Here is a 25962-nt window from a genome sequence, read left to right as displayed (position 1 = left end):
TGCACATACAGGAAGATGTGACACCTCATCATGGGACACCTCATCTGTCTGCCCTGCTTTCCAGCAAAGAGCTTCCACCTGGGGCTCTGCAGATGTGCAGTGCAGAGAGGGAAGCACACACCCTACCTGTGTAGAAACACCACTTCTGGAGGAGAACCTCGGCTGCTCCCTCAGTCAGAGGTGCTCTAATACCCTGCAGCCTGACTTCTGAAGGGTTAATGAGGATGGGAATGTGCACTGCATCTCTTCCTTCTTTGTATCAGCTCCTTGCTGATGTCTGATCCTTCACATGACCCTGTCTGCAGGAATGGTACCAAACAGTAATGAAGTTTGGGTCCATTCTTTTCTCTCAGATGTGAAGTGTTTATTCAGAATCCCAGTTAATGGAGTCAGAAAGTAAAGAGGTTCTTGCTGCATTGATTTTATCTAGATTTTTGTAATGATCACACTGAGATATTTTGCTTAAAACTCTTTGTTTATACTGCAATATACAACATAACAGAGCAAGCCTTTAAACTCATTGTTGTATTTGAATTCAGATTTCAGCCTTGCTTCTTAGGAACTCTTGCATATAAACGCAGCTCAGGGCCACATAGGTACTGCATCAAGGAAGGAAAAAAACCACACATTTAATGGGATGTTGGTTTATGCTGACTCCAGACATCCATACCACTTCTGTCTCAGAATACAGCCCTCTGGCACAGAGGGAAGAATTATGTGTGAAGCAGCTCTTGCACCACTGCAATTCACAACACAGAAGCACTGCTGCTACTTTAGAGCTGTCCTAATCATTTGGGTCATGTATAGGGGCAGTCCCAACAATGCTTCTTACACATCTCAGGCATTCCTGCTACAGAAGGAAACCTCAGAAACCAGCAGTTCTGATGGTAATTGTTTCAGTCTTTAATCAACTTTATGCATAAAGTCAATAATTTTAGATTGTTGAGTGCAAAGCTTCAAGTGGTGAAATTACTCAAGGCATCCTATAACCAATATTGCGTACATTTCCTTCATAGCAAGTGGATTGTTGTTCTGTATTTGTTGCCATTCTGTTCTCGTAAACTCATGTAAAGCATGATTAAATGACCTACTAGAATTAGCCAGAACCTCACAAGTGATTGAAATCTGTTGAAAATGTGCATTTATGGCGCTGGAAAAATCTTTCTATAAAGACAAAATTATTAAGAAAAATTTTTCAAGCTCAGTATCTTAGCAAATCAGAATTTTATAGTGAAGTTCTGAAATACTGCAAGAGTGGATATCACAGACAGAAACTTTAGCAGTGAAGCATTACCTACTACCAATGCTGGAAAAGTGACAGGCTTTTTTGGGGTACTTTAAAATAAGCAAGTAAACCAGAGTGAATCACAGATTTCATAGTCTTTACTTACACACAGAAAATGAAATAGTGTAAAATTATTGCATCATAAACTTTAATTCGCATTTTTAAAGTTTTCTAAGTTACCACTTTCTGTCTACTTGTCATCTCATAATGAGACTTAAATATTTGAGGCTGATGTACTTTTCACATTGATCCATAAATATGAATTGGGCAGGAGGAATTTCTTAATCATTGCATATCCCTTCCATACTGGGTCTTTCAGACAAGCTGTTGAAGGCCAAACATTATTAAAAATGTTCTAATTTGAATGTTCATTTGCTCTTTCTGTCCTCTTGAAAACATTTTGCTGATGTTGCCAATACGTTCTGAAAGTGTTTTGTGAAGGGAAGCTCTTTTGTCAAAATGACAAACTTCACATGATCTCTGACACTGAAAATGAGTTTGTTTCTGTTTCTGGACTGTTTGTTACCAGAGGACTAGGATTTTCTCTGATGCCTGCAGCTATTTGCCAGAGCTTGCAGGCCAGTGGAAGGCCAAAAGCTCGTTTCAGAGTCTCGCAGTTTACTCAGTTTCTTGTCCCTTCTTTTTTGATATTTAGAAAACAACAGACATTTTGGAGGTTCCCAAAAAACACAGGTTTTTCTTTGCTTATGTGAACCCAGAAAACCTAGATGATTTTTAGTAAAAGTTTTTTTGTCGTTAGTGGTTGTTGTCCTAATTTTCTTGCAGTACTGTGCTTTCCTTAGGACTGCTTTTCTGTTATCCCCTTCATTCATACACATTAGAATCTCGTGGTGCTTTGTAAAAAAGCAGCACACCCCTATCAAAAAGTGTAGCATTCAAGTCTTCTAACATGAGATGTTAAATAAAATAAAGTAAAAAAGTTATGTTAAAAACATCAAACCAAAAGCAAACCTTTCTGCAGAATTTGACCTGTTATGGTCATCTCTGACTTTAAGGAATCTTGAGAAAGCAGCAGCATTCAAGGTATTATTTTCTCTTCTTTTTTTTTTTTTTTTCCCTACATATAGTGTTCAAGTAAGGGATTTATTTAATTTATGGGATTATAACACTGATGGAGTGGGAGTTAGGAGGCTTCGTAGCTACATCCTCATTTCTGAAACGTGATTACTGCTATTATTTCTGATTCATGATCTGTGATAGCAGAGTGAAAAAATACTTCAGTTAGTGCAATTCACAGTCACTTTCCCTAATGATCAGTAAATGCTCTGTTACTATTTCCCAAGAACTAGCCTTGCACTAGTAAATTTAAACAATTTATGCAGGCTCCCAAGATAAAGGTGATTTTAAAAGGAAGCCAATAATAGATTAAGGAGCTTTTTAAGATGAAAAATGCTCTTAGTTAGTTTGACATGTATGAATTATTTCTTTAGTTTGAATTTAACTTTAAAAAAGTGGATTTTAAACACATGATTCAAAGAAGGAAATGTTGCACTGTTTCAAATGGCCATCTTTAATACTAGCTAAAGATTTGCAGCACATGTGATTAAAATGACCTTTAAAAAATATATATTCAGCGTTGTGTTTGCTGCTGTATTTGATTGTCAGTTGTCCTGGATACTGGATAACAACAAATGCTAATGTTGAAAACAAAGCTATGCTATCTCTATAACTGGTGCCTTACGATAAGTTAACTTTATTTCTGTGTTGAGGCAGTAGGCATTTAAATAAGAAGATATTTTTTGAAGTCCTTGTACATTACAATAAAAATTCTCTATTGCATATCCCTGTTCTTCTCCCCATTTCTGCACATAGAAGCTCAGTCTGTGTTTTCCTGTGGCAGGAAGTGTCACTAGTTTGACACTGTGAATATAGAAGTCACAACAATATTGTTCAGTCTTTCATCACTAGTGAATAAGCTTTTTTGTTGTTTTTGGCAAATTAATTTTTTTATGTTTGACATACGTAACATGTTTAAATCAGGTGATTCATTCTCTTACATTGCCTAAATGTAATTCCTTCTGTTGGTCATTGGAAATAACCAGGGAGGCTTACTAAGAAACTTCAGTGAAGAGAAGTCCTGCTGTTCCAAATGTAAAGCTCATGGAGCATATCAAACATGAGAAGTATTTGCTTACACAGTAACTGTTGGACAATTAATTGCATGATATTGAAGAAGTGGTGTTGAGGATGTGCAGCATTATTGTAACGTTGTGCTTCTGGTGACAGGGGCCTTGAAACTCCACCAAACCTCTTGTTTGGACAGAGGGCTACAAAATGCAACGGACCGAGCAAATAACATTGGGCTTTTCTGGTGTCTGGGTTGTTTGATTACACTGAAATGCTTATTTAGACCTGGCTTTGTGCATGGGTGCATGTCCCAGAGGAATTGCACTATTTTCTTCATAAACTTTAATTGGCTGTTAATCTGCTCACTCAGAAGGACAAGAGACTCAGAAGTTGAGCTGGGTAGACAGGGCCATGTTCTATGAGTAGAAAGATGGACAACACTAATGAGTTTTCAGCCAAGAAAAAGATAGTTTGAGCAGACTGACAGAAGGAGTGAAGAAGTATTGCTGATGGAGTGCTCCAAGACAGTGAAGAATGAGGAAGAATAAACTGGCCAGCTTAACTGGAGGATGTCCTTAGCACACAAGAGTTCACAGTGCTGTGACAGAGGGGACTGTAGTCAGCAGTACTGGGAACTTGCTTACATTTAAAGCCTTATTCTTCACTGCCAGTGTGCAAAAACTCATTTTACTGGGGTTTCTGCGGTCTATACAGGAAACACCTTAACACTAAAAGAATCTGATAATTTAGATTAAATTGCTGAGCTAAAGGCAAGTTTATCTTTCAGTTAGCCCTGGGAGAGAGCTGCTTATGGCATTCTGACTGTAATATACAGCTGAGAGGACAAAGTCCACATTTAAATGATACATTTTACAAAGTAATCATCCAAGTAAAAGCCCACACTACTATCACCAGCCATGTCAAAAGAAATACTGAAAATTTAAATGTAAGTTCTGTTTGAGGTTAGAAGCTGCAAAATGCTTTGTCACAGCTATTTTGAGACTTTTTTTAACCTTTAAATGAATTTCTACCTACTGACTTAAACTGAAATCTTGCTACAACTTCAAAGCATTAGCAAATTAGTGACAGAATTTTTTTAATATAACTACAGCTATAGCAATGCATTCCAGATATCCAGAGCTTTCATGCTGGAAACCAAATTTTCCATATGTATGGGAAATGTAGAGTCTGAAAATGCATTCCTCTTGCAACTCAGTCACTGAAGGCAGTAATGTTTAATCAGTTCTGAATGTGTGTTTAGCCTCACAATCATTAATATAAAACGTTTCTAATTTACATTCAAATTTTAATTCAGATGCATGATGCTGATTTATGAGAAGATGCTCTGAAACTTCTTGAAACACCAATGAATATTTTCAAGGAAGTTAATTACAACCTGAGATTGAGAGATTCTGGGGTTGTTTAGGAAAAAAAAAAGGAAAACAAATGAAATATCTCATTTGTCATTGACTTTTGGTAGGTTTCATCAATTAAATTTTTAAAAAATCATGATGATTTTGAAAATGTAACTATACATCATATACAATATCTATTTATTTGTAACTACACCAGTCTTCACCAAGTGTACTATGTCAGAACTCTGGCATTGCTCCTACCAAACAGTTAATCCCATGCCTTTGGAATCATCCTGTTTGCTTAGTCTGGCAAATGGAAAAAATGAAAAGCAAAAGCAATAGTAAACATAAAATTTTGCATGAACAGGACTGAGGAATTGGTTTGTAAATCAAATCAAACTGCAAACTTAATGTCATTCCATATGTTCAGCAGGCCCCTTCTTTGGTCTCAAATATTTCTTGCTAGATTTTATTGGAAACTGCAGGAGACTTGTTATGGATCCTAGGTTCAATTTTAGGTTTGAGTTGTGTTGGGTAGGTCTTTGTAAGCTCTGCTGCATATAAGGATTTCCATTAGAACTGCACAATAAAATTTTTGCTCTATGTTTCTTCATTTATTGTACAATAAGAACAATGAGATTGGATTACTGCCTTGCATCCTATCATTTACTTCTATTCAGCTTTTAATTCAGAGAATTCATTTGACATATATTAATAAACATATTCATCAATGTAAAATGTATTTGGGAGGAATACAGTCAGTCACTGAGATTATCCTTTAGTGCAAGAATTAACATTATGGTAATAAATATACTAAGGATATATTTTTGCATTTTATACTGCAGTTAAAAGGCAGAATGATTATTTAATAAAATAAAAGTATTGGTATGACAGAAAAGAGCATTGCTGTACTAGACTATTATATAGCAGCTTTGAGTCACACACTAGCAGACTTCAATAACACATCTGAAGGATGAGACTCATTTTGCTGTCATTGGGGTGCAGAGTTGTACTTTGAGATGTTGCCTGATGGTGCAGGGATGTGTTTACCATCTAAAAAATAAAAAGCTCAGTATTTTTGGAAAACAGTGATGTGTTTCCCTTGTGATTGCACTTTTGCTTTGCAATATAAATTTTACTTAACAAATTTGATTAAAGAGGTGCTATTCCTATTCTATACTACTGAATTTAATATCTAAAATTATATTTTGTCATTGGACAGGCACACCAAATAACAATATTTTCCTTGTTGAATAACTTCCAGTGCCAAATATTCCCACTACTAACCACAGCTGTCAGCAATATCAATCATCAGTGCTTCATGCCCTTTGTTATCTTTCAAGTCACTGGGACTCTTGATGTCAAAAATTAGTACAGAAAGCACTGCCAAACTAGTAGGAATCATGTTTTGAAAAAAAAACCACAAACCATCAACACAACCTTTTTATGATTGTATCCTGCCAGATTTGTGCTCATCAAAATGAAGAAGGAGAGAGACTGATACACCTTATTTTTTAGTATGGTAAGAATCACCTCACTGAAAGGCAAACAAAAACTACCTTTTGCTTTCATTGTGGGTTTGCCCTCACACAAACTATGCTTGCCTTTTTCATGCCAAGGCAATATGATTTCTAACTATTGACTTAGAGCTTAATCATCTCTCAAAATCCTTGAACTCCCACCCTCATACTTTGTCTCAAAAGTCATAGATTGGTAACAAAAATGACAAAAAAGTAAACTCCCAAACAGATCAGTTCGGTCTGCATGTGCAGGTGCAAGCATTAAAGTAATATATTCACAGCTATGAAGATGAGTTTTTATCATTTTGGCTGTGCAAAACTTTGAAACTCTATTTTAGATGTTAAAATGCTCTCATCAGAAATTTAACATTCTGTAAAATCAATTCCTTCCTAATTTTTCAATCAGTCATCCCAACTTTTCCAAGCAGAATCAGTGCAGTGGTTACACAATAAAGAGGTTGGCTGCATACATTAAAAAGCTCATGAATACAAATCCCAATATTATGAGGCAATTGTAGCATGCTACTCAGGGAGAGACTTGCACCAACTTCAATCTACAGTTTCAATCATAAATGATTTTCAGTACTTTGTTCTATGTTCTCTGCTTTACATTATAAATTTCCTTGAAATGTACATATTGCCTCTGATTCCAGTTTTATTATCAAAAGATAAAGTCAAGAAGGGAACTGAGTGTGTTGAATATTTATTAACTAACTTTTTTTGTTGATTTTTATAATACAAAAAATAGTTGGGAAAAAAAAAATCTCTTGAACCATGCTACAAAATTGCATTGATAATCATTCCCAGATGATTACAATGTGGATTTGAATTTAATCTTGAATTTTTAGTTATCACATCTAAATAGCTTTCAAGATTCCTTCAGTAACATAATTTTGATTTCAGCTCATACATTTAAGCAACATGTCTGTTCACCCAAGCTTAAGGCTATAACTATACTTCTGAATCTGTAATGAATTTGCAACATAATCCAAAATAATCTAATTGCTGTTTACCATTCACTCCTTGTCAATCAGAGGAAATGCACATTTGATAAAGAGCTATGGATACACAACCAAGAGCATATACAAAGGAGAATGTACATAACAAAGTTTGGACATTATTTGAGTTAGCACTTGTTAAAATCGAAGTGTCCACAAGAAACTCTCAAAATCAGAGCAGTTTTTACCCTGAAAAGTTGGTTTTCATTGTGTTAGTTAGCCCGTCACTCTCCAGAGCACCACCCAAGAGAAAAAAACCCCCAGTCTTTGCCATGTAGACCCTTGCTTCTCAAGAGCTAATCTGATCACTTTTGAACTGCTTTATTATTTTCTCTCACCACATTCTCTATACATACAGAACACCCTTGTGCTTCCTATTGCTGTCCCTTCTGCTGGCTGTAACGAGCTGCTCCTCTGTGCCTACAAACCCCGTTTGGTGGTGCTGGGTTGGATTGTTTCAGGGAGCCTGCAGTCAGCCATTCTGGCCAGCACAACAAAGAATGCCACAACACAGAAAGCGCAGCAAATGCCTGCCAGCGTTTCATTTGTCAGCAGGGCACTGCGAACCAGCGACTCCAGCCCTGGAGTACAGAGTGGTTGTGGGTGTGACTCTGATGTGGGGGTAGGAACAGTCTCTGAGCCTTGCAACAAAACCAGGATTTTGGCAGTGCTTAGAATATTGGCCAGTTTATGCCAATTAGATGAAATTCTGATTGGTCAAAAGTCCTACTAAAGCTCTCATCCTCTTTAACGACTCAAGGATTTTACCCAGGGGCACTACAATTCACTTAGGACCTCATATATACTTTACTGAGGGGGAATTGTGGTTTTGTTGTTAATGTGGAGTAAGGAGAGAGTTAAAGGGATATGCAGCGAGTTTATCTTACAGCTTCGCAAAAAAGGGGAAAAAAAAAACCCAAAACCAAAAAAAAAAAAAAAAAAACAACCCAAAAACCCCCAAAACCACAGCTTAAACAGTTCAGTGCTGGAAAAGGAAAAATGATCCTCTATTGCAAGAGCAATAGAAGCTAGTTAGGAAAAGTGCAGTGAAAACTGCCAAATAATTTACCAAATTGGACTCACCTGAGAAGTCTTTTGAGAAACCAGCAGGCTAGAAGGAGTTTTCAGCTAGATGTATTTTCCATTTTTGTTCTGATTTTAGGGAAATTTGGGCACCTGCAAATGAAGAAAAAGTCATGTGCACACAGGGGCAAGGGAACTCCTTGTGCTCCCCTTTCATGCTCGTGCCCTTTGGCAGCACAGCTGCTGTAGTTGAACAACTGCTGCCAGCCCCAGTGGGCAGGACAGGCCCCTTGGAGAGTTTGTGCTGATACTGAATGCCCAGCCACTGGACCCTGGCACAAAATAGGATCACAGGTGGCAGCTTTCCCTAACGTAAATGGTAGGAAATTTTTCTGGAATGCTGTGTGCACTGAGCACTGTGGATTTGTTTCACAGAGGCCCCTCCAAGTATTGAGGGGTCCAAGTGAAGACGTTTGCAATGGGGTGTTGGCCAAGAACAGCCTGACTGGTTCTGCTGCTCTGGCATGGGAGGTTTGGCCACGTGAAACAGTGTGCTCATACCTTCAGAAGCAAATTAATAGATGAATTCTTGTGTTAAAAAGAATGAGATCGTGTTTTATAAAAAGCTTCCAAAAAAGAAATGTGTTTTTTTCTCTACCTCATCAAATGACTAACTCCAGTTTAAAAATATAATTTGCATTTATAACAGCAGTTTAAACTAGTTCTCATTTTTTCAAAGCTCTAAGGTTGGAAAACTGCACTCCTCCTGTAGTAATCCAGATTCTTGTTAAAGTTTCAACTTAATTTGTGAACAACCATTGATTTTATGAAGAACATTCCTTATCACTTGTGAAAAACAAACCTGGCCACCATTTTGTTTAGAACAGTTTCAAGTTTCTAGTCTTAGCTCTGTAATGAAATTGCCATTAAATGCTTTACTTAGTTAAATGAACTTCTTTAAGGATTTTTAAAGTAAAATTATTTACATTAATAATTAATAACATCTTCCCCACAATTTTAACACTTATTTTTCTTGGATTCTTGTTTTTCCTCCTTGCTAAAGGGTCTCCACTTGCTAAAGGGTCTCCACTTAAGAAAAGAGGTCTGTGAAAAGGAATAATTTCTCTCAGAAACAATTAACCGCAGAAAAGATCTTCAAGAATCCATAGAAAATCAGAAGGGATAAGAAGGGATATTAGCAGAAGATTTATTCCTAAATATTTAACTAGAATAAAGGTTTCTTTAAGACCTATAAAGGCAAAATTCACTTATAAAGCCATCTCTTTACTATGTTTCTGGGACTGATCTTGTGTCTACAGGTTTTTGCATCAAAGTCAAATTTTACCTTAACCATTGCAAAGGCATTAGTGTGGTGATGGAGAGACCAGGCACTAAGTCTGGATAAAAATGTTTGTAGCAAAACCAGTAACAAATACCAGAAACTTCTGAATCTTTATGAATATTAAAATTAAAATTGTTTATGCTTCTTTGAAATTGTCCAAATTTTAGCAGATATAGAGGATAAGCATATAAAATACAATTTATGCTATTAAGCTCTCTTTCTACAGTTTGTTCATTATATTAATAATTTTATGCAGTAATCTAATAATTAGCTGACTAATTTTTTTCTAACTGTGATCCTATGCCTCTCATAATGAGATCTAAATAACCTTATGCAAATATATTAGGTTTATTTCCTCTCAGAGTAACAAAATTACAGTAAAGAACAGCAGTGCTGCAGGGTTCCTTTCAAACACATACAAATGTATGTATCACTTTATAATATGATGACCTTGTATTGTCATAGTCTAGCATTTTAGAGCCATTAACATTTCCTTGTGAAAATCAGCTTTGAAATATTTATTTGCAAGCTACACTTTATTTCCTAGGTGACACCTTTCTACAAACATAGGGAGATAGATGAAGATGTTTCTGGAACCAGAGACACAGAACTAGAGCTGTGCTGCAAAGTGTGAATCACCTATCTGCCCTATGCATAAGGAGAGATTTTCAGATTCTATAAGCGTCAAAATCACCCAAACATTTTTAGAAAGGAAGACAAGTGGTCCATGAAAATCTGGTCTCTGGAACTTAGTGCTTTACTCTGCTGAAATTGTCCACTGGAATAGCACTAAAGTTTCCCTTTCCTGTTTACCACCTCTTGTGTCTGTTCATTCGGAGGAGGGAGGATCATGCCTTTCCCCTCAACCCCTCTGTATCTCAATAACCCACATGCAGTACACCTCAGGTTCCTTCTGTGTTCCTTGATTTTGTTTGGCCAAAGAATAATCTCTGATTTTTTCAGAGCTGCCCATCCTGGGCTACATATCCTGACTGATCAGCAAGCAGAACAAGCCAAACAAAAAACCATAAAGATTCAGCCTCTTGTCTCCATTCAGCCATTTGTTTTCCTAACAGCTGTAGAAACATCCAATCCTTGAGATTTCAATAACACCAAAAAGGGCAAAGGAGTAAAATGCTACTGGAGGGAGTAACAGGCAGCTAGACAAAATAAAAATTACATTACCCTTGTTCTCTTTTAAGAACAATAAACCTCGAGTTATTTAGTTAGTGCAATAAAATGCCACAGGGCATTGTTAGCACAGTTTGGATCCATAAATCACATAAGTATTGAGATGCTGCTCTGAGAGTCTGTAATCATCAAACAGTGAGGTCTAGTCATCAAAGTCTGGGAATGTGAGGAAAACAAGAAAAGAAGGATAGGATAATCTATGGTACATCCTTTTCTGTGTGGATCAAAGAACGTACTTCTCAGGAACATGTCTGCCTGCTTTGTAGTGTCTAAATTAATTGTCCAGGGAAGTCTGGAAGAAGTCAGGATATGTCAGAAGGTCATGGAGGAAAATACCAGATCAAAATTTGGCAGATGGTTTATTAGCTGCTAATTATTCTTATTTCTACTTTACATGATATTAAGTGTGTGCTAGAAGCTTCCAAGTGGAAAATTCTCGCAATAGTTAATGGAGTTCAAAAGCTGCATTAATCCTCCTTTATGGCTTGTGACACTCTTGGGAAGGAAGGTACTGCACAGCTTCAAGAATGCAAAGGTGTAAAGCAACCTGAGGCTAACTAGCAAATTACAAAGGGCAAATCCTAAGTGCATATTTCCCCATGGGAAATCTCTGCATGTAGAAATGGATTAACTTCCCCCATATACCTGTATCTTATTTAGAGTTTGAGATCAGTGCACCCTGCAAGTTGGTGACCATGAGCTAGTAATTTTAAGAAAACTCTTCTCATGTAGATCCTGACAAGTCTTGTCAGTTTAGAAGGAATTAACAGAAGAGGAATAATTTAATCTAAATTATCACCCCAGTAAATTAAAACTAGAACATACACATGTCAAAGTCCAATATCACATGCATGACTGAATCCTAGCAGTCAGGATGTCATGATCAATACTCCATCATCTGAAGAATCCTTTTGAACTATTCTCATGGTAACTTGCAGCCATGGATTTCCCTAGACTTGACCTGTGTGAGATAATTGTGAGCAGCACACAGACTGCTTGCTCTGTCCTGTGGATTTGCTATCAGTGAAAGCTCCTAACTGTCATTCTCACCAGCTATCCCCTGATTAAGACATGGAGAGCTTTTTTACTTTGTGCACAGGACTAAAACACGTACATCATTCTTATGCTGAAACAGTTCCTGACACCCCCTCCATGCAAGAAATGACAAGGCCTCACAGCTGGAGCTGTGTCCATTTAAGCAAACCGGAGCTTTTTTCCAGTCTGCCTGCCTGCAAGCTGAATACCTCTGAGCATCAGATTATCTTTGTGCTTCATATTGTGGAACAGTGTTACAGAAGCCAGAGCAGAGCTGGCTGTGGTCCAGCATGAGAGCATTATCATATTTATGTTCAGATACCTACAACTGGCGTGCGTAGATTGCTGCTGCCACTGCTGCCTGAAGTGGTGTGCACTGCTATCACCAGCAGTCAGAGCAAACGAGGGTTGGCAAACTGCAGGATCCAATATCAACCAGCCTGGCAGATCCAATTCACGAATAAGGATCAGCATAGCCTTAACATAAAGAAATGCCAGATGAAAAAGGTAAATTGCTCAGAGTGGATGTATTGAACATACAAGATGAGAGAAGCTGCCAAAGGAAGATGACAATGAACAGCCACGTTTCACAAAGAAGACGTCAGAAGGCACATGGAGAGAGTCTGTTCTATTCAAGATGTTCCGGAGATTGTTTTTTAAAAAAGAATTCAAAATTTCAGAGCTAGATAGTGTGGTGCACCTGGAGCAGCCTGCATAGCTCACTGAACTTTCATCTCGAACAGAGATGTATCTGCAGAACACTCATTATCCACATTGGTAAAATTACCTGGACTGGATTTTGACCCTCTATCAACTTAACTCATTCAGTAGAGGTTAGGACAATAACTATATTATATTTTTCTTTTTAAGCCACAGTTCAATAATATCAGAAAATGAGTAAGCAAAAATAAGCCTGAAAAGCAGTATCATCATACTTACAATGTAATAACAACTTAATGACTGAACCAGCAGGCCAGGCAAAATCTCATTCTTCACACCCCACGGAGTGTCTTGCAGATGATACCACTGTTTCAGTACTCTCTCTCCCAGTCTCTTTCTTGCCCGTCAAAGCTTTTTTTGCCTTCATGTTTGTGATTCTGCCTTTCTGTGCCTGACAGTTGTAATGAAGATATAGCACAGTTTTGGTGACAAAGCAAGTATTCTAAAGAAATCCTGGCAGAAGAGATGAAATTAAATAGTTAAAACCTGACATTGGGTTCTGGAAGTGATCACCTATATATAAATTTATGTAATGCTCTGTAATTTACAGAAAAAACCCCCATATTTGTTTAGAGGTCACCATTAATTTAAACATCAATGAAAACACATATAAATGCATGGAAAAAAGCACCTTCCTATTAAAATGTCATTGCAGCATAAGGATCCATAAAGGTGATATGGGAAAAGACAACATATGTTTGTCTCAGCTTCAACACCAACTCTAGCTGAAAAAGTGTTATGAATTTTTAAAAGCTTGAAGTTGTGCTACTTGACTTAGAATAGCAAATATGGGGTTTTCAAACAAAAAATTGTGTTTTCTTACATATTTTAATGTTCTTATCACTTCAGGATACCTGCAAGTCTATATGTGTTCTGCAATGGAATATGACATTCCACTTCAAATTTCTGAATTTAGGCACTTACACACAAAGTGTGTTTAAGCTGCCACAGTTTACATAGCGACATACATTGATCTATATCCCCTCATGTGCTGTGCAATGTGTAACATGCATAGCACGTTGTATTCTCAGTGCAGCATTGACATAGGAGGATTTTTCCTCAGCTATGGAAGCAATCTTTGTCTTGTTATCAACTTGCCTTAAAGTGTTAGTGGGGAAAAAACCTTTTTATGAATATATGAAAAAAGTACCTTCTGAGAGATAAATTTTCTGTTACATTCTGCAGCTACAATCACAAGAGGCCCTAGATGAACTCTGCACATTTTGAAGCAAACAAATGTATTTTAGCAGCAGCAGCATGATTTTTCACCCATTATTTACAATGCTTTATAATTGTGGGAACTATTAACTCTACCGGCACAGAAAAGTAAAGAAATGTGTATCTTCTGCTTTTAAGATTTAATGCAACATAATGTGAAGGTTACAATAGCATTCTCATCCTGATACAAAACTGGGGACAGTCAGGTATTGTCTTTCCTTGCCTTTGACAGTCTTTAAATTCCATTCACTGCATCTTAAAAGAATATGCTTGAGGTGCAGCAGTGTAATTTGTATCAGCATAATACTATAATAATTTCAGAACTATAATACAATAAACACTATTATTGTTTAGAAAGTCAAGATATTCCCATCTCACAATCCAAGGATGCTTGTAACAATGTGTTGTATCACTGACATTAGCATCATCACCTACTCTGGAGACACTGAGATGTAATTTAAAACAGAAACAACTGAGTATTGGGGATAAAGAAATGCTGATCAAAACCTTAAGGTTTTCTAGAGGTCAGAAACATCCTGGCAGTCTGCCACAAACTTGGCTGCTGACTAGAGAACACTTTCTAGTTTCCTTGCAACTCCAGGTTAACACAGTTATTAAAATAAACACTTCGAAAAAATGAGGAATTTGTACTAATCAGGAGCTCATTTTAGGGTGAAAATCGGAGAACCTTAAGTTTTCCAATATCCATAAAGCTTCAAATAAGAGTATTATAATATTTTTTAAATGTAAAATTATTTCCAAGGCTAATTTATTAATTTTTTATGCAATTCACTGAAGAAATCAGCTTAGTTAGCACTGGTGGTTCAAAGATCAAGAATAAAATCTGACTATATGAAAAAACTCCTATTACTGAAATGGATGTAGACATTGACAGATACCCTCTGTAATATCCAAGTCCTATAATTTTACCCAGCAGCTCTTATAATCAGCATGTGGGCTGTGAAGCCAAACTGCTGCTATGTTTCTGTACTAGGAGTCAGATTTTAGTGACATTATTTTTTTCATAAATACTTCTTTAATTTTTTTCCTTACTTCTGTTGGTATCATATAATAATATAAACTTGAAGTGTAAAATATACTTATAATCCTGAGAGTTCTGTTAAACCCTAAGTGATAATAGGAAAAAGGAGAAAAACACTAATGGGAAGAGCATATACTGAAGATTTTGCTTTCATGTGAATGCAATTGGAGCTTTTCCCTTAAGCTAATAGGATAAGTGACTATATGAAGACACAGACACGGCAAATGTGCAGGAGGGAGAGAGTAGTGTTTGCTTGGTGTTCAGTGGTCCATGTGTAATAAGCTGGCTGTTCCATCTCGTTCCTACTGGACAAATGTGTAGATCAGAAATTCCAGTTTCTCCCTTCCTCCAGCTGCACATTTGGAAGTTTCAGCAGTGAAGCCAAGAATTAAGAAAGACATGGCTACATTTTCAAAATTATTTTATTTTTCTCTATTTCTTTCTTTTTAGGTAAATGTATGCACACAACAAATACATTCCTATTGCATATATAGCTGTGAGATTCAGGATATCAGTTGGTTTCCTGAACATCTGTGCATGACTGATAACTCACATGCCTTTGTCAAATCATTCTAGGAGATCTATTCTGATATTCCCAAACTTTGAGGTTTTCCTAAAAGCATTTGCCAATTTGATACCAGATTAATACTCTGTCTCAAGAAAATAAAATAATATTCTAGAGTTTTCAGTAGTTACTCTGATTTCTGGAAGATAGAGAATAAGTGGTATACAGGTTGGATCACAGAAGTAATTAATTTTTTAAAAAATGTTGACATGATTCCTTAATGCTGGTAATTCCACAAAAAATATAGCATATATATAGCATAACACAAACAGTGAGTCTGTGGTAGTATGGTATGGCACAATTATTGTTTGCCTTAATTTGGGGTGCCTTATATTTGGATTTTGCCTACACGAATGTACTTCAAAAACCACATTGACATACCCAGTGCAGCAAACCACTTACATGAGGCTCTCACAACTCTATACTCAACCAGCAGGAGACCAGCAGTATTATTCTGCTCTGCAATATTGCTCCTGGCCAGGATGTGGACCAGTTTTGGTAGTGCATGATATCCAAACTATGGAGAAGATTGTCAGGCCCATTCCTGCATGGCTTGGGGTGAGAAGGGCCAGAAACCTGGGTGCAGCCAGCCAGAAGTTCCCTTAAATAGCTACAGCTATGCCACCCATTTTAGGAGCTGTAGTGAGCACCAGGGATTGCAGCCCTTTTACAGGGAAGAGCAACAGAGCATCAAGGACACTGTCCGTGGAACAGCAGCCCCAGAAAGTGCTTTAACTCCAGGAGCCAGCATGGCATAACTTTGAGGCTGCTGTAAAGCACATTGTGAAAATACAAAAGTCTCTTCAGCTTTTCCTTTAGTTATGGACAGTTGTTAATGACAAGGAACTGTAAATATTGCATACATGGATAGGGATATGCAACTCAACCAAAAAAAAAAAAAAAATCTATCAGCAGTCTTTAATGCTTAAAAAAAAAATTGACATACTGGTAAAACCATAAGTTTCAAAAAAAAATTATTTTCCTGTAAAAATGTTTCAAGCACTATATATGTTCTTTCTCATGAGACAATGGCTGCTGACTCTCCAATGCCTTCTACTTTGCCTTTGCTTCTACTGCAGCAAAAGATTCACAATTGTCTATTCAGTCTGTAAATAGCTTTATGCTTGCTAGGTCATTTTTTGTCCTCCAATATTCTTTTAGTGCCTACATGAGATACCTGTGTGCCTCTGACATTACTGATCTAGCCCAGAATTTATACTTTCCACCCTCAGGACTAGCAGGTTTGAAAAAACATTTGGCGTAGTTGGAATGGGGGACATAGTATCATTGACCCTTTTGTTAATGGTCATTGACAATGGTCCCTACTCTGTGGAGCGTGTTTTAATTTGCAGGCAATATCTTTCTAACCTGACTCCCACTTCCCTATGGAATTTCACAAACCTGAACCCCATTCTGTGGAATCTCTCTATGCGTTTGGATGCAGACTGACTTGTCATTTGCATCCCATAACAACTACAATTAAACTATGCCACATGGCTTCATCATACTTCCCCAAAAATACCTTTGCCATCAACATTTCTCAGAGTGGCAATTCTCCTGAGCTTTCCAGAATTTATAGGTCACAGGTAAAACAGCATGTTCTCTGCAAATGTTAATGAGTTTACAAACTGCTGAATATTATAATGATAAATTTGATCATATTTCTCTACTGACTTTGCATGGTCTTGGTGCTGCAATATTTTTAGCTTATATCTGCTCTCAAAGGGCCCAATCCAAAGCTCATTGAAGTCAAGGAAAATAGGTGTATTAAGATTAGAAGCTTTTGATCAAGTCTGGGACAGTCAGTGCCATAAAAACATTATCTGTGCACGTCCCTTATATGCCACTGATACCTCCTTGCACCACTGCAACTTACTGAATCTCATTTTCTTTGCAGCTTTCTGCCTGATCAGGGAATCTATTAAGTCCAGGCAGTCAAGGCAGCTGTCTTGAGTCAGATAATTTTCAGCTTCCTACATAAAGGGAACTAATATAATATCTACTTTGTGCTCACATCACTGTCATAACTCACGTGGTACTGTGGAGGGCTTCCAGGGAGAAGGGCAGAAGGCAAGCAGTGATTTCTAGAGCCCTGGCCCAGGTCAATCCTCTGCTTCTGCAATAGACTCCCTGCCCTGTTTTACAGGTACTTTCACCAACTTTCTTGGGCACAAAGTAATTGCTGTAGCTTTCAAATGCATCCTTTCACACCTGAAAGGTTATGGTGCAGACTGGGAACAAGGTTGCATTCCTGTTCAATGTCTCTTCTGATACAGGTACAGAGAACTGTAGTCTGATGTCTTCCTTGGGCATTTTAATACCTTTATAGATAGAAAGTGACCTGTTTATTTCAGGTGGGTGCAGTGTTCTTGTTGTGGTATAAGATGGCATTAATATATATCATTTGAAGTTCTAGTAACCAGACCTAGCACTACTTTTAGGGACAGACAAAACTGTTTACAGTGCTTTGACGAGCAATCTTCCACAACAAGTTCACTTAAAAAATACTGATGACAAAATGAACATTTTTGAGATGAGAATCTTCATGAAATACAAACCAGATACTGAAAATGCCTAGTGGCAATGTATCATCTATCACTCCTTCCAAAACTGTTTCCTTTTAATGAAATGGAATTTTGTGAGGGTTTCGGTGTCACACTGCTGGATGTCTCCTGTGGAAAAGGTCGATATCTAACACCAATCGTTATCACACAGACTAAGTCTTATGCCAGTGTCAGAAACTTCCCTTCAGGTTACCAAAGAACAACATATTGATGTTTGGTTTGGGCACTAGATGGACTTCTTCAGAGGGCTACAGAGCATTTAAATAGCAGATTTTATCTTTATGATGAAACTGGTTTTGAAGTACTTTAGTTTACAAGCCCCAGGTGTTTCTGAAGTGAAATTCAATGAGTATTTTACAGTTTCCTAAGAGCCTGCTCTCTTTGTAAGAGAAAGGCAAGAAGATGACTGTTTCCATTTTCTCTTTTCCAGTTTTACTAACACTCTTGGTACAAAGGGTAACACAAGCAGTAGTCCTTTCTATGCAAAAATAATAAGACTCTCTTCAAAGGATAATGTTAATCCTTCCCTCTTCCATTCCACTTAGTTTCAGTGAAAAATACAAAACTAAACAACTCCTCAATAATGAAAAAAATTAAAATTACATTTTCTGATCTCTTGTATTTTTTTTCCTCCAAAGCCTGTGCTCTGGTCAGTGTAATATATTGTGTGAAAACACAATGTACACACTCCACATACTTTCTAAATATCTGGTGAAATGGCTTTTTGATTTTTCAGGGCATAGGATGAATGTGCAGTGAATTCACAGTGAAAGCTCTATATAGGATCTCTTGATAGGTGTAACTCATTTTTTATTTACAATTTCTATGGCGTCTAGTTTTTATTTTCTCTTCTGCCCTGCTGAATTCAATATCAAATAAATTTTCAATCCCACAATGTTACTTCAACCTTTAAAAAAATGGACTGCAGCCAGTACCAGTTTTGGGCAACTGTCCAAAATTACACACCAGCCACAAAGTGCAAAGTAGTTTTTGTTACCTTTGTATCATTTAGCCACAAATTTCTTTTAATTCTTCCATTCCCTGGAGGAATGACCTCCTTGTCTGGGTTGCCCCCACCTAGGAAATGCGCTAATTATTATTACTTAGTTTCCTGACGTGAATTGTGTTTAATTCTATGCCTGTTGAAGGCCTGAACAGCAGTTTCATGCACATCATGTAATGTTTGGAAATGTAAAGCATAAGGGCTGATCTAGGTAGCATGTGGCTCATGGTCCTTTAGCTCTTTGTTTTGATAGTGAACTTTAGGAGAATGGTATTAATTATTTTCTATTTCAGTGTATTAGAAGTTTTTGTCCGAGTTTTTGAGAGATACTAAAGCTTCCACAGTTCTGACATCTTTAAACACAACTTCATCAGGGCACCAAACAAATCAGCAACAGCAACGCTGCTGTTTCAGTAACAATAGGAAGTGTGTTTTGAGTCTATACTAACCTTGATTTTGTAAACACAAATAAATACAACACAGTCTATTATTCCAACATATACTTAAAATGTACTGTATTGTATAATGTATTGTTTGAGTTAAAAAGAGCAAATAATTGCATTTAATGAATGATTACTGTGTTTAAAAATATTTTGAAGACAATATTTTTTTAATACCAACTTTACGTAGCAGGGTAATTACAGAAGTGGGAACATCAAATAATCAGTTTATGGTCATATACCTTGTACTTCTGGACAATTTTATGGCTATAGTTTATTACATCTGTGACATTAATATCAGTGAATTGTTTCTTTCTACAGTGGCCACGTTAGTGTTTTAAGAATGAAATATCAGAAGAATTAGAAAGGCGAACAGGCACAAATATTTCTCAAATGATTAAGAGACTTCTCGGACAGTCTGTAGGAAGTCCATATCTAATAAAATCCATAATCAAGTCAACCTCAGACATACAAATTGTAAGTTTAGCTAACAGATCCTCTGCTTCACAGTAACTGATACTTGACAGCTTTTAAAAAATATTAATCAATCCATGGATTACTAAAATTTCAGCAGTAATTTGTTGTGAGTTAATGTAACTGAAAATATTTTAGCATGTCTAATTCCATATTATATGGCAACATAATCCCCAAGCTGAATATCTCCACCCAAAGCACTTACATTTCTGTCCAGTGCTTTTCAATAAATAAACAGTTTGGCCAGTGGTTCATGGAGAACTGCTGGTGGTGCCAATGGGAATATGCAGGTGCCCTGTTCAGCAGGTGCCAGTGATGCCCATACCAGAAAGCTGTTTAGTCTGGAACAGGTCAAGAAGAGAAGTTGAGCTGGAAGTAGAAAACACAGCTTTGGGAGTAAAAAGACTGTGTTTAAGCTGTGATTAAGAATGCCATCACGCTGACAGTGAAACACCAGTGCTTCTTCTCCAGCTCCTCCTGCAAAGCTAAACAGAACTTTATTTTTGGTGTAGATTTTGTTGAGGACTGTGAGGGGGTAGTGTGCCTTCCATTTATAGTACACCCATAGGTTTTGTTATTGCTCTTTTATTAAAGGCATGATGGACAGAATCATTAACTGTGCAGATTATTTCCTTACATAAGGAGAAGAGAGCATCATGCTGTGACGGTCCAGGGGTGACCAGCAGTCCTGGTACTGCCCTGCTTCTGTGTGGGTATGCCCTGCAGCTGCCAGGCCCTGCTGCTGCCACTGGGTCATTCCACTTTCATTCTGGATCACAAGGCTTTGCAGTTACCTGTTTCCATCATCCTGCCATGAGCCTGCAGCAGTGTGGGGTGCCGTGAGTCTCTGACAGCTCCCCCAAAGCTGCCCTCTCCCACATCCTGCAGTCCCATTGCTTTTTGGACAGGCAAAACTCCAGACTTTCCCACCTGCTCCCAGTGTCTCCTGATTCCCATGCCTGCCTACACCACACTCTCCTCTACAATCCTGTGAGCACAACAATCCACAGTAGCTCCTTTGATACAATGCACCATCCCTTAACACAGAGAAAGACAGAAATCTGGGAAAAATACTAAATTATGTGTGCCTGGCTCATTTTTCTTAGGAGCTCTGTGACCCGCATGCCTCAGGTACATGCCAGGTTTGGGCAAATGGCATCCTAGTCTTCATGGGTGTAGTATCACCACGCTGCATTTTCAGCAATGTCACCACTTGGAGTGTGACCATTTCAAGTCCTGGCCATTTGCATTTTCCTGCCTCCCTATTTAAGAGTCTCACCCTTCTCCTTCCCCCACTACAATCTCTCCTCACAGTCAGACTGTAATGACTTTAAAATAACTGCAATCCTGCCGGGTATGAATTAGAGCCAGATCTGTTCCCCTCACAGAGTCCTCAGTGTGGCTTCCCAAAGTGGGGCTGGAACACCACTGGGGCAACTGGCTACAGCCTGGGGCTATGAACCAGCTTTGTTGGCATCCCTCCACTGTTAGCTGCAGGCAGCTCATATTTCTTCTGTAGACACAAGCTTTGTTTTCAACAATTTCGTGTCCCTCTGAGTTTGAAATATGAGAGAAATAAGCTTGCTAATATATTTGAGGCAGGAAGTGGGCACCCGTAAAGGAATGGCTATTTTCTAAAGGACTCTAAATTCCTTTAAGGACCTCTGATTTCCTTTCTTACTGATTTCTCAATAGGTCAGAATTAAACCAAAACAAATCCATTACCATATTTCAATATACCAACAGAAATTGCATAGGAATAAAGAAATTGTACATTAATCCAGTGTTCTTCAAGTATGTATACAGACATAATAGACTAAGCAAGTAATTCTTCCTAGAAGAGATAATCAAAGGTCCTCATTTAACAGTTCGTTTTACAATAATCTTTTCTGTTTTGTCAGTCTAATACACCTATGAAAAATTTAATCTCTTCATTGTTTTAGTAATGTGAACCAGTGTTTTACAAGTACTTGATTGATGGACATAGCCAAATGAAACAACATGTTTGCTTGCCCTCACAGGGATTTGCAATAACTGTTTTCATTCTATGCCTTGAATAAAATAGTTTGTTTCCTCAACAAAATAAGGGACAAACAAGAGAAATGTGATCCCTGTGTTTTTATCTACCTTAATTTTCTGATATTGGCTTAGAAACCTTTCAATATAAATAACTCCCAGTATATGCATAAATTGTTTACCATGCAGCGGTTTTGTTGAGTCTCCTAGGAGCTCTGCGAGGCAGGTTTGGGAAAAGCAGTGCTATAAACCCCACAAATAACCCTGTTTTGTAACTGAAAAACATGAGCAATCATCCACACAGTGGTCAATAGAAATAAGGTTTCAATCCAAAAGGCATAAAAGACTGAGTGGGAAACAAAGTGATGTTTCTTTCACGGCCAATGACCTTTTATTTATGGCCAGCAGAGCACCAGCAATGGTGCTGCAGGCCTGAGGAAAGGCGGCGAGGGCTGAGCACTCCCAAGTGACAACACTTTGTCCATCAGCAGCTTTCACAGACCACACTGAAAAGAAGTAAACAGTGTCCTTGCTGTGGAGCCTGTGCATAAAGACAACTGTTAGCCTTGCTTCTCTTTATCTTGGAAGATGCAAACTTGGTCTTTTTGATTATTTTTCTTTTCTTTCAGCCTTGCAGGCAATCAGGCAATCATGGAAGAAACTGAGCATCTCAATGACCACACTGTGGAAAGCAGATATTCAGTCTTTCTTGTATAATTATTTACACAAAGATGTTTTCTAGAAGAAAAACAACAGGTTCCTTTCTCCCCCTGTTGTTTTTTTTTTTTTTTTTTTTTCCCTGTCAGACAAACCTTTCTAATGGCATTTTTATTAATTTGGTAACTTTTGAACTTACTCTATACCAGCATTCACAGCATGGCCATTAGTACCAAGGAGCATACCTGTGACAGAGGATCTTCTTTCCATTATATTTTTCTAATAGCAAATTTTGTAGACATATTGATTTATTAATTATTTTTATTAACTAATTGAGAAGATTAGTAGCAGAGCATTAAATATAATCATCTGATGAATGGAGAAAGCCCAATAAGACGTTCATGACTTAAGGCAGGGTTCAGACCAATTTATAGACCCAGAAAACTGAAAGTCCCCTTTGTTCTGCACTGTCAGGCTACAAGATGCATCACCTTGACAAAACCAAAATTGCAGACATCCAGCATTTGCTGTCAAAAAAGCTGCCTGCAATTAAGGTCTTTTGACACCAACAGTGACAATAAGAGTAGAAACAGAAATATATTCAATGAGCATGAAATGTAGTCAGGAATAATATTTCCTCACATTTTATATATTTGTATATAAAAAATTAGAATTCAGCTTCTAATTCAGAAGGATTAGATCAGCTTTTCCCAAGAAAAGCTCTTGAATATCATACTACTCTTTAATATTATATGTGGCTATTTGATACTATTTTTATCAGCTGTGCAAAATATATTAAATCACTAAATACTGCATTTTAATATGTATATACACACATAGATTTATGCATAAATTTATATGAAAATAATCCTACTTAGACTTCAATAGATGGACTTTACTCAGTTGCAGAAAAGTTACCAATCCATGGTCAAAACACGCATTTTAGAAAAGTTTTTTCTCAGTGTGAAAAATGCACATTTAAAGTAGATATATATATTTAAAAGCAAGACACTTCTATTATTACTGCTAATAGATTCTGTTATCTTTTAGTGGTGATGTAACATTACATGCCTGTCATGTGAATACAAAATTTTATCTTTTGCAGTGTTCTTAAAGTCACTGTAACTAAACCAAATCAGTTTTATGACATGTTTTCAATTCTCCCCTTTTCACAGGCTCTCCTTGTTACAGAAAATGCCCATAATACCAGTAAAAATAATCCAATTCAGGTCCATTAGGTAGCTGAGCAGACCAAGACCACTGATTGTTATTTAACAACGTTGCAGAGCTGATGCGTAAAATGAATAAATGATTTAATAGCTTATAGGAAAAAGTTAGAATGGTTGACTTCAGTTCCTAAAATTTTTATAACTGACTTTATGCTTTCTAGTAATGCTGAGCTTGTAATCCTATTAGTCAGCTCTCTTTTTCAAGGTGCACTAATTTGAATGCTTTCATTACTTTCCCTTGAATATGTACATTCTGTGGGCACAGTTTCAGGTCCGTTGCTGTTGGTTTGTGTCCCTGTGCTCCTGCAGCTGGAGATGGCACTTCTGGGAAAGTAGGTGTGTGGCCAGAACATCCCCGTGACTCAGTAATCCCTGCCTGCCAGAACCACCTCCTAGGACTTTCGGCTGCCAGTTGGCATTATATTTAAATTTGCTATTCTTCTGTGAGGAAAAGACCCAAACCTTGCTAGACTGGGCTGAAGATACACCTGGATGAGCAGATGATGTTTGCACAGCACACGGAAGGGAAGTGGATGTCAGCTGTATGAGAAAGGTTGCTTGGTTTCCATTTAGAATGTTCACAGGCGAGTTTCAAAAACCACTGCAAGTAGGGATCAAATATTACCAGAGATGAAAGGAGAGTAGTGAACAATTTGCTACAGGTCATTTGTTTCAAGAAGACCTTTACTTCTGCATGGTGGTACAGAGTAACACCTGGAGGGTCATAGCACCAACCCTTGTGGTGATGTCAGTTATTTCAGGATTTCATGACTTATTATTTTAAAGGGGGATCTTTAAATTGATATAGCTCATTCCTTAAAATGAGAAGCCCATTTTTAAGGGCTGTGGCTTTTAGAGCTTTTTCATATTTCTTTCACATATTTAATATTTCTTCTCATGCAGTTAATGTTATGCTGCCTTGTTATTGCATAGCAGGTGCAGAAAAGCACTGATCAGTATTTTAGTGAGAAATTAGAGAAATTATTAAAAATGTTTGTGCCACTACCATGGAGATAAAGTCAGTTAAATGGTCTTTTTTCAGAGTGGGAAGACTCACAGAAAACTGACAGAAAGAAAATAAATAAAATGACATTGTAGTAGCCACACTACAGATCTGTGCATAATTACCTAAACTAAAACTTTTAAAATGCTGCATTCTTCAAAATCTTCATGCATACAAAATGCACTATACAACAAGTAATGTAGAGTCATAGAACAAAAATTTATTGTGGAAGGGACCTTCAGAGGATATCTGGTTTGATCCTTTGCTCAAAACAAGTCTAAATAGATCAGGTTGCAAAGAGCCATGTCCAGCTGTCTTGAGCACCTCGTGGGACAGAGGTTCTCTAACCTTGGTGGGAACCCTGTTGCAGACCAGCATCTGCAGCTTGCACTGCTGCATGAGATCCCTTCAGAGATGGAAGATATCCAACTTACTCTTGCTGAATTTAATGAGGTTCTGCTCAACCCATTTCTCCAGCCTGTCCAGGTCTCTGAAGGGCAGCCCCTATCTCCAGTGTGGTCCCTGCTGCTCCCAGTTTGGGGCCATGCACATCCTTGCTGAGAGGATGTCCACCCCTTCTCCTGCTCACTGCTGAAGACATTAAATGACATTGATCCCACTGCTAATCCCTGAGGGACCCCACCATTGGTCACAGTGCTTTGCTTGTAGCACTGCAGCCAATTTTTCACCCATCCCTATCTCATCCTTATCCCGTGAATTTGGTTTTAAGGACACCATGACAGACTGGGTCAAAGGACTTGCTGGAAAATAAATTATATAACATCCACTGTTCTCTCCTTCTCTACATGGTTGGCAACCTCGTCTGAGAAGGAGCCAATGCCCTTAAAAGCTGTAACTTTACCCAGATGAAGCAAATCATAATTTTATAGCAATAAGGTGTTACTGTTTCACTTGCATTCAATAAAAAGAAAAACAATTAAATCTGACACAGAACAAATTCCTAGTAAGTTGAATGTACTGTAGTACTACTACTTAGTGGCTTCAAGTATATATAAAAAGCTACGGAGAGGTTTGTAGTGAGAAGCATCTCCCTGACTGAAGAGAGACAGAATCAGCATTTTATCAAATATGAAAGATAACCATGAGTCAATTAATTTCAGACTGTTATAATGGAGGTATTTTGCTACTACTGTGCAAAAATTATTGGGTACTTTATTAAAGGGTAGATAAATA

The 25962-nt window shown here is 37.5% G+C and overlaps 1 protein-coding gene across 3 annotated transcripts in view; it reads left to right on the top strand.

The window, feature by feature from the left end:
* Positions 1 to 25962, top strand: part of SHISA9 (shisa family member 9) — a 175512-nt gene that overhangs the window by 10457 nt on the left and 139093 nt on the right. The gene's annotated exons all lie outside the window — the stretch shown is intronic.

This window comes from Anomalospiza imberbis, chromosome 16 (assembly GCF_031753505.1).
Source record: "Anomalospiza imberbis isolate Cuckoo-Finch-1a 21T00152 chromosome 16, ASM3175350v1, whole genome shotgun sequence".
Lineage (NCBI taxonomy): Eukaryota > Metazoa > Chordata > Aves > Passeriformes > Viduidae > Anomalospiza > Anomalospiza imberbis.
This window is presented reverse-complemented; position numbering and strand designations above follow the sequence as displayed.